This window comes from Drosophila suzukii (genome assembly GCF_043229965.1).
Source record: "Drosophila suzukii chromosome 2 unlocalized genomic scaffold, CBGP_Dsuzu_IsoJpt1.0 scf_2c, whole genome shotgun sequence".
Taxonomy (NCBI): Eukaryota; Metazoa; Arthropoda; class Insecta; order Diptera; family Drosophilidae; genus Drosophila; species Drosophila suzukii.
Genome location: NW_027255896.1, coordinates 3080532 through 3089653, shown reverse-complemented (window position 1 = coordinate 3089653; position 9122 = coordinate 3080532). Strand labels below are relative to the sequence as shown.

The window sequence follows — 9122 nt, the reverse complement described above, 5'->3', positions numbered from 1 at the left end:
GCGCAATATTCCTCGATGTATCTCAAGCCTTCGATCGAGTATGGCTAGATGGCCTCATGCACAAAATCAAAACACACTTACCTGATTACACTCACAAGCTTCTTGAGTCGTATCTATACAACAGGACCTTCGCAGTAAGGTGCAAGACAACAACATCCGACGACTACATTATCAAAGCTGGAGTCCCGCAAGGAAGCGCGCTAGGGCCTACTCTGTTCCTCCTATACACAGCGGATATTCCCACGAACGAGCAGCTAACAACATCTACGTTCGCTGACGACACCGCAATTTTAAGTCGCTCGAGGTGCCCAGGCCGAGCCACAACACAGCTAGCAAACCACCTCCTCGTAGTAGAGAGGTGGCTATCTGATTGGCGGATTAAAATAAATGAACAAAAATGTAAACACATAACGTTTACTCTCAACAGGCAAACATGCCCTCCACTATTACTGAATAATACGCAGATTCCCCAAGTCAACGATGTAACGTATCTCGGCGTCCACCTTGACAGACGACTAACCTGGAGAAGACACATCGAACGCAAGAAAGTACATCTAAAACTAAAGGCCAGCAGCTTCCACTGGATTCTTAACGCTCGTTCGCCCCTGCGTCTGGACTACAAGGTTTTGCTCTACAACTCCACTCTCAAGCCCATCTGGACATATGGCTCCCAGCTATGGGGGAACGCCAGCAGAAGCAACATAGACATTATACAGCGCGCTCAATCGAAAATCCTGCGAACTATCACTGGGGCACCATGGTATATTCGCAACCAAAACATCCACAGGGACCTAAGCATTCTTACCGTTAAAGATGAAATAGACAAACAAAAAGCGTCCTACAACGAAAAACTCTCTGTGCACCCCAATCGCCTCGCAAGAGGCTTGACTTGGGTTTCCAGCCGATCCCGTCTACAACGCAACGACCTGCCAAGCCAGCTATAACTTTCGGGCCCCTTTAGCACAACATCAGTCATATGACTGTGAGTTAGATTAATTAGTCTAAGATTTGATACACTTATTGTTAGTATCCAAAGGGAGAAGATTCAATGAATAAATAGCAAAGCATTTAAAAAAAAAAAAAAAATGGGCGTTAGAGTGGGCGGGGCAAATTTATTTTTGGATCAATCGATAGGTATTGACGACACCAATACATATCAGTTAAAATTTTTTATCTAGCATGCAAATTGTGGGCGTCACAGGTTTTCGCGATTTGTGGGCGTTTAAGTGGGCGTGGCAAACTTTTTTTTAGGTCAATCGATAGGTATTGATGAGAACAATACATTTCAGTTAAAATTTTAAAAAAATTTTCTGTCTAGCATCAAAACTGTAGGAGTTACAGTTTTGGGCGGTTTGTGGGCGTTAGAGTGGGCGTGGCAGTCTACTGAAACAAACTTGCGCTGCGTAAGAAGCTCAGGAATCTGTACGCCAAATCTCAATAGCCTAGCTCTCATAGTTTCCGAGATCTCAGCGTTCATCCGGACAGACAGACGGACAGACGGTCAGACGGACAGACGGACAGACGGACATGGCTAGATCGACTCGGCTAGTGATCCTGATCAAGAATATATATACTTTATGGGGTCGGAAACGCTTCCTTCTGCCTGTTACATACTTTCCGACGAATCTAGTATACCCTTTTACTCTACGAGTAACGGGTATAATTAGCTATGACAAAAATACCTTAGATTTTTATTTACAAATAGGAGATCAGGTTTTCTTGAAAAATGAAACGGGGCATAAGCTAGACTTTAAAAATACTGGACTCTATAAGGCTGAAAGTATTGAAGAAAAAGATAACATAGTAATTTCAAATAATAAAAAAAGAAACAAACAGTAAGTAAGGATAGGCTAAAAACTTTTATTTAATAATCACTTTTATACAATTTTTGCGTATGGCAATACATAGAATAAATACCATAAATAAATAAACAAAAAAAAATAAATATATATATAAAAACAAAAAAACAATATGATATCCATATTTTCTGATTCAAACAAAATTTTTGTTTTGAATAATATAATGATTTCCAATTTTGTTATATTTCTTTTCCGATACAAAATAAATTCTATAATTTTCAAATATAAAGGTTCTAAAATAGAATTTTAATAACTAGAAATAATTTCATGTTACTACGTTTTAAAATTTAAAAAAAAAATCCTATTCCTTAGAAAATACCTTCATTACATTACGTTATTTTTCAAAAGGAGGCAGTTGTAGTATGCATGGTAGCGAGTACCCACTGTACAGATACCAACATTGTGTTACAGTGTACTTAAACAAATACAAGGCCGCTACAATCCAGGCCGCTAAACTCGTGCGGCCAACCGAAATATGAACGCGCCTCAAAACTCAACTTATGGGAAGTGCTAGTGTCAGCATATTCCCAGGGCCTGAGTGCAGACACATACAAGAAATGCATGTACGACTTCTCTCGCGCTCTCGCTGCTATCAGCCAACATGTCATACATTTGTGAGCATATACTTTGATATACACATGACGGCCTCTGCCAATGTTTGCAGGCAGCGCTGTCGCGAATAGCTAGTTGTAAGACACTCTAATTTTGATCATCGAATAATAAAGATCTTGCCGTGGCTGTATTTTTAAGTAAGTATTTTTCTGGGTTCAACATCTAATTATCTAATGAGAATGAGGACAATTAATACAGTAGTGTATGCCCACGTAGACAAGGTGTGGTTTGAGAGCGTGTTCGAGATATGCCCCCTTTGACGATATGTAGTCGCTTTTCTATTGGAATGACAGTCCTGGATAGGTACCCAGTCTCACACGCTACCCTTTGCAGACAGTATTCTTTACAAACACTGGCGGTGGTTTTTTAGCAAAACTTCCAGTGAATTGAGTATGACAAGTTGATTTGTTTGTTAGCTACCAACAAATTTGATGGGTGATTTATAAAGTCCAGATAAAGATGTAAACTTGAAATGTAAATTCGCGGTGCTTATGAAAATGACCAGCTCTGGCTCTTTATTCTGAAAAAGTTTGAACAAATTTAAATTTTACTTACGGCCATTGGTAAATTTTGGCCTGTCAAAACTTAGATGCTCGGCATATTCAGCTACATTACATGTTTCACACAGATATGAGTACACAGCCTTTTTCCTGCATAGAGAAGTCTTATGTATGTCCTGTCATTAATGTATCTAGAATTTTGGTGCTTTTTTTATTCCACTTAATATCGTGATGCCACGATTTTTTTTGGGAATTTTGGGAAATGCGTTTATTAGGTTAGACCCTTTACTTACACACTTAATCCTTTACTCTTAATTCAATCTGTTTTTCAAGACCTTTGAAACCCCTCTTAAGGCTTCCTTAGTGTTAAGTTTAATGTTAATGTCCCTAACTGCAAACTTAGCTATATAATCATTCTTTTCGTTTAAAGGGATACCCAAGTGGGCTGGAATCTATATGATGTCCAGTTTTTGAACTTCGGATTTTTCAATTATGTTATCAGTCAAATCCAGCCAAAAACAAGATCTCATATTTGCTGGTGTCCGGTGGAACCCCACACACAGTCATCTTTTTTAATTGCTCCATTTACTTTTTTTTTGCGTTTGTGAAAAAATTCAGCTATACCCAGAAAGACCATGCTACATTTATTCCGGATGAACTATGAAGACTTCGGTCACACTACAAAGAACGCGAGTTGAATAACTGTTAGCCAGTCTGATTACTAAAGCATAGTACTCACATCGACGAAAACCGCGAGCTAACCCTAGGAGTGAGCGAGAGGCAAATACGCGGCTAACGCTCTTCGTCGGGTCTGTTTTCAGCGCGGTACTCAGATGAGCTAAGGAAATACCAAAAAATACCAGATTTACCGAGCGAATTTCGATGAACGACGTTAGCCCAAAGAATAAGAAATTAAATCTATGGCGGTGTTCGTGTAAAGGCGATGTGGAAACAAAAAATTAAAAATGGAAGGAAAATCCCAAAATCGACTGCAGGAGGTCAGTGCAGATGAAATAGGACGCCTAATCCAAGCTGTTGCCATTTATTGTGGGATTTCACCGACAGGAAGCAATACCACAAAAGGGGGAAATCCGCAGAATAGTTAAAGTGCCGGAGAAGATCCATTAGAGAATCCCAGTGGAAGGAACATGCCGAGTGGGACTGGTCAAAAGAATTTGGTTGCGTTGTACTAATACAAGTATATTTTTAGCAGAACCAACAGTCCCATGATCTCCGACGACCTCTCCATTAGGACTCCGTACACCACCACCACCAGCTACTTAACAGCTCAAGCGGAGCTGAAGGAAAATAGGGCGCCCGCTAAGGAACATTTGCAGAAGCCATAGCCAGCCACTGCCAGGATGCTGGGCGACTTTCTGCAGCATCAGCGGATAAACCCCGTTTCCAATCCGGCTTCCATTTCCTCAAGGTCCAATATGCCTATTGGGACTCGGAGCTGGACTGCAGGTGGCGAAGTATCCGTGTGACGAGAAGGAAGCTTTATACTACTAAAGTAAATGAATAAAAACTTTCGCTGAATATTCCATTTATTATACCCGTTACTCGTAGAGTAAAAGGGTATACCTCGGAATGTATGTAACAGGAAGAAGGAAGCCTTTCCGACCCCGTAAAGTATATATATTCTTGATCAGGATCACTAGCCGAGACGATCTAGCCATGTCCGTCTGTCCGTCTGTCTGTTTGTTCGGATGAACGCTGGGATATCGGAAACTATAAGAGCTAGGCTATTGAGATTTTGCATGCAGATTCCTGAGCTTCTTACGCATCGCAAGTTTGTTGCAGCAATGTGCCACGCCCACTCTAACGCCCACAATCCGCCCAATACTGTGGCTCCTACAGTTATGATGCTAGAATAAAATTTAAACTGAAATGTATTGTCCCTATCAATACCTATCGATTGAATCAAAAAAAGTTTGCCACGCCCACAAGCCGCCCACAAACTTCAAAAAATCGTAAACATGAACGCGGATATCTCAGAAACTATAGAAGATAGAGAATTGGGATTTCAGATTTAGATTCCGTAGCGTTGTACGCAGTGCAAGTTTGTTACGCGAAGATGCCACGCCCACAAACCGCCCAAATCTGTGGTGCCCACAATTTTTATGCTAGATAAAAAATTTTAACTCAAAAGTATTAGTCTCGTCAATACCTATCGATTGACCCCAAAAAAAGTTTGCCACGCCCACTCTAACGCCCATAACGCCTAAATCTGTCTACCGCCCACATATCCATATATTGAGATCGCGGGTAGGTGGCGCATTTCAATCTCGCTTTACTGCTTGCATATCTCCATTTCCCTTTGGTCTCTTTAGCTGAGTAACGGGATTTGGCGTGCAGATTCCTGAGCTTCTTACGCAGCGCAAGTTTGTTTCAGAGGAGTGCCACGCCCACTCTAAAGCCTGGGACGCCCACAATTTTCATGCTAGATAAAAAATTATGTATGAGACCAATACCTATCGATTGAAAAAAAATAAATTAAATCTGTCTACCCCCGGTATGTGGCGCATTTTAATCTCGCTTTGCTGCTTGCATATCTCCGTTTCCCTTTGGTCCCTTTAGCTGAGTAACGGGTATCTGATAGTCGAGGTACTCGACTATAGCGTTCTTCCTTGTTTTTAATTGAATTTCTTTGTGCACCAGCAGACTCTTCTTTTTTAAATTACTCCAATTGGATTGTTTTCCGTTTGTCAACAAACCTAGTTGCTTGACAGTAAGACCAAGCCAGTTGCATTGTGGGTAACCTTTAAAAACTTCGGTCACACTACAAAGAACAAGATTTTTCGGCTAGTGAAACTCTTAGCCGATCTGAATACTAGGCTTTAAAAAAGACCAATCTGCTGGTGCGCAAAGAAATAAACATACAAGGAGTGTTCAAAGGATGTTTCTATTGAGAGCTCGTCGGAGATCGTATTATTGGTGGTTCTGTTAAGAAGGGTGCTATATGAATACAACGTAATAAAATTCTTTTGGCCAGAACTTACTTTCCTTTCGTGGACCGGTCAAGCCATGCAGTTCCTTCGGAAATAAATTTCTAAACACATCTGGGAAATTCGAGACTGTGTTAATCTTTCGGATTTGAAAATTGGGAGTGGACCTATGTATAATAAAAATGAGGTAACCAAATAGCCCCAAACTCCATATTTCCAAGCTAGTGTAAACAGGCTTTTACTTTGTCTATGGAGAAGCAAGGAAGAACAATACATTATTCAGACAGAGGGAGTTTTTTCTTCAGCGACCAAAGTCCTCTTGAACCAATTTTTGCAGGAGTTGCACGTGCAAGGTTGAGACGTGAAAAAGTACTACCAACTCCGCTTCAGCTGAAAGAGGGACCCCATTTATAAACACACATTTTTTACGAGTTTAAGATTTCTGTACATGGCGTTTAGGGATTTTTTTGAAAAAGAATTTCAGTATTTCAATTCATCATTTTTTAACGAGCTTACTATTATTGTACTTTGCGTTTCGTGGTTGAGGAGCCTTATAAGGGCTCCATCGAACTAGTCATGTCCGTGTGTCCGTCCGTCCGACTGTCCGTCTGTACGTGTGAGCTAGAGGGCTTAAATTCAGTTTTAGATTCCCTATCTTCGTATGCAGTGCAAGTTTGTTAAGCGAATAGGCCACGCCCACAAACCTCCCAAAACTGTGGCTCTTACAGTTTACATAATCGAAAAATATTTTAAAACTGAAATGTATTGTTCTTATCAATACCTTTTGATTGACCTAAAAAAGCTAGCGTCGCCCACTCTAACGCCCACAAAGCGTCCCAAACTCTGGCACCCACAGTTTATAAGCCAGATATTAAATTTGAACTGAAATTTATAGGTCTTAGTAATACCTAAAAAAAGTTGGCCCGCTCTAAACCCCACTAACACCCATAACGCCTCAATCTGTCTGCCGCCACATTACCATACATTAAGATCGCGAGTAGGTGGCGCTGTCCATTGTCGCTTTGCTGCTGGTATATTTCCATCTCCTTTTGCTTCCTTAAGCTAAGTAAGGGGACCTTATAGTCGTGGCATTATACCAAAGCGTCCTTTTTTGTTTTCAAATAAAACCTTTTCGTTTATTGACTTTTATTATTTTAACATTTATTATATACTCTTTTAAAACGCAAACTTTTTAAACCCACCCACAAACGCCCGCGCAAAACCTGTCAAGCGCCCATATATTTGAGGATTTTGTAAATGTGTAAAAACAATTTTTTGTTATTAATATCAACATACACGCCAAAAATTGTCGAAATCTGACTGATTAAAAAGTTATAAGCAAATAATGAAATCGACGCTAGGTGGCGCCGCTGCGAGGTGTGCAATTGTGAACAGTCGTTTTGCTGCATATCTACATCTCCATCGTGCTCTTCTTAGCTCAGTTACGGGTATTTGATAGCCGATGCCATCGAGCGTTTTCTCTTGTTTAAGTCTAGTACTCAGATCGACGAAAACCGCGAGCTAACCATAGGAGTGAGCGAGAGGCAAATACGCGTCTAAAGGTTTTCGTCAGGTCTGTTTTTCAGCGGGGTACTCAGATAAGCTAAGGAAATACCAGAAAAAATACCAGATTTCGCGAGTGAATTTTCGATGAACTCCGTTAGCCGCGGCCCAAAGAATAAGCAATTTAATCTTTGGCGGTGTTCGTGCATAAGCGGTGGGGAATTTAAAAATGAAAAATGGAAGAAAAACACCAAAAACGGATAAAGGAGGTCAGTGCAGATGAAAAAGGACGCCTTATCCAAGCTGTTGCCCATTGTTGTGGGACTTGACCGACAGGAAGCAATACCACAACGGGGCAAATCTGCAGAATAGTTAAAGCGCTGTAAGAGATCCACTAAAGAATCCCAGTGGGAAGGAACATGGGACATCGTTCGATCTCCGACGAGCTCTCCATTGAGGACTCCACCTCCACCAGCTACTTGACAGCTAAAGCGGGAGGAGAAAATATGGTCGCCCGCTAAGGGACAGCTGGAGGAGCCATCACCAGCCATTATTGGCCAGCCTATTGGGACTCGGAGCTGGGCTGCAGATGGCGCGGGAAAGATAGCGAAGCATCCGTGGGACGAGAAGGAAGCCTTAAAGTAACTCTAATTTACATAAATAAAAACATTCGTTGAACATAACTCAGAAATTAGCTAAAATGGTGCCCCTTCGAATGCGATACCGTGCAAGTTGGCACAACCTCTGTGAAAGTTGTATAAAGTTATAGAAAGTTAGCGTCGAATGATTGTCATGGCTAAGCTGTTTACATTGTGGTTCATGTCTTAGTATCCAATGGTTCATTTTCTGGATTAGACGGCCTTTTATTAACCTTTTTAGCACCCCCAACTGTAAAGCAATTTTCTCAAAATCTGTGGGTTTGATTTTGATAAAACTTTCACAGAACACACCTTAGATTATCCCCTATCTACCCATATACCGTGCATGTTGGCACAACTTCTAGGAGTGGAGCCGTAGGTAATTTCATTTTTGCCACCCTTTTTTGTATGGGGAAAATCCGAGGTTGCGTCCCTGTTAGGCTATTTTCTCGAAAACTGTGGGTTTGATTTTGATGAAACTTTCAGACAAGGAGCTTGAATTAACCCTTAATAGTTTGGCTTATCGTGAATATTGGCACAACCTCTGTGAGGGGAGCAGTTAAAAAATTTGTGGGGACACGATTTTTCAAAAGATTTTTCGATTTGGTCCCCAAAAAGCGAGAAAATTTAAAAATAAAAGGAGCCCCAATGTTCCAAATTCCACCGTTCCACTTTCGTTGCTAACAGGCCGACGCTAATTTGACGGACATAGACACACACAAACATTTGCCTCTAAATCTCTGCCATCTACTCCCTTAAAGGCCTCCTTAGGGTTTTTTGAGGTCCCTAGTTCGCCCACCCTTCCTATGGTCTCTCAACCCCATTGTGGACATAGCCTGAGCGACCCCTTTCATCAAGTGGTATCCTACAAATCGCTAAACTGGCTGCTACCAAACCAAAATTTCTTAGAACATTATTAAAATTTTTATTACACACTACAATTGGTACTTAAAATTGTAAACAGGATGTTAAACTTCATTTCCCTGAACATAGGCAATAATAATAACGGTAAAAGGTGAAAGGCAAGCATGCAAAGAGAAATATAAACTAAATTTCCATTCG

At 40.9% G+C, this 9122-nt stretch overlaps 1 long non-coding RNA gene across 2 annotated transcripts; it reads left to right on the top strand.

The window, feature by feature from the left end:
• The first annotated feature begins 2280 nt into the window (after positions 1–2280).
• On the top strand, positions 2281–4700 carry LOC139354521 (uncharacterized). Of its 2 annotated transcripts, none has more exons than XR_011605487.1 (3): positions 2281–2608; positions 3402–4126; positions 4185–4700. It is a non-coding gene; the product is annotated as an uncharacterized lncRNA (long non-coding RNA). The 2 variants fall into 2 exon arrangements; XR_011605486.1 differs by having other exon boundaries at positions 4182–4700.
• Positions 4701–9122: the final 4422 nt, after the last annotated feature.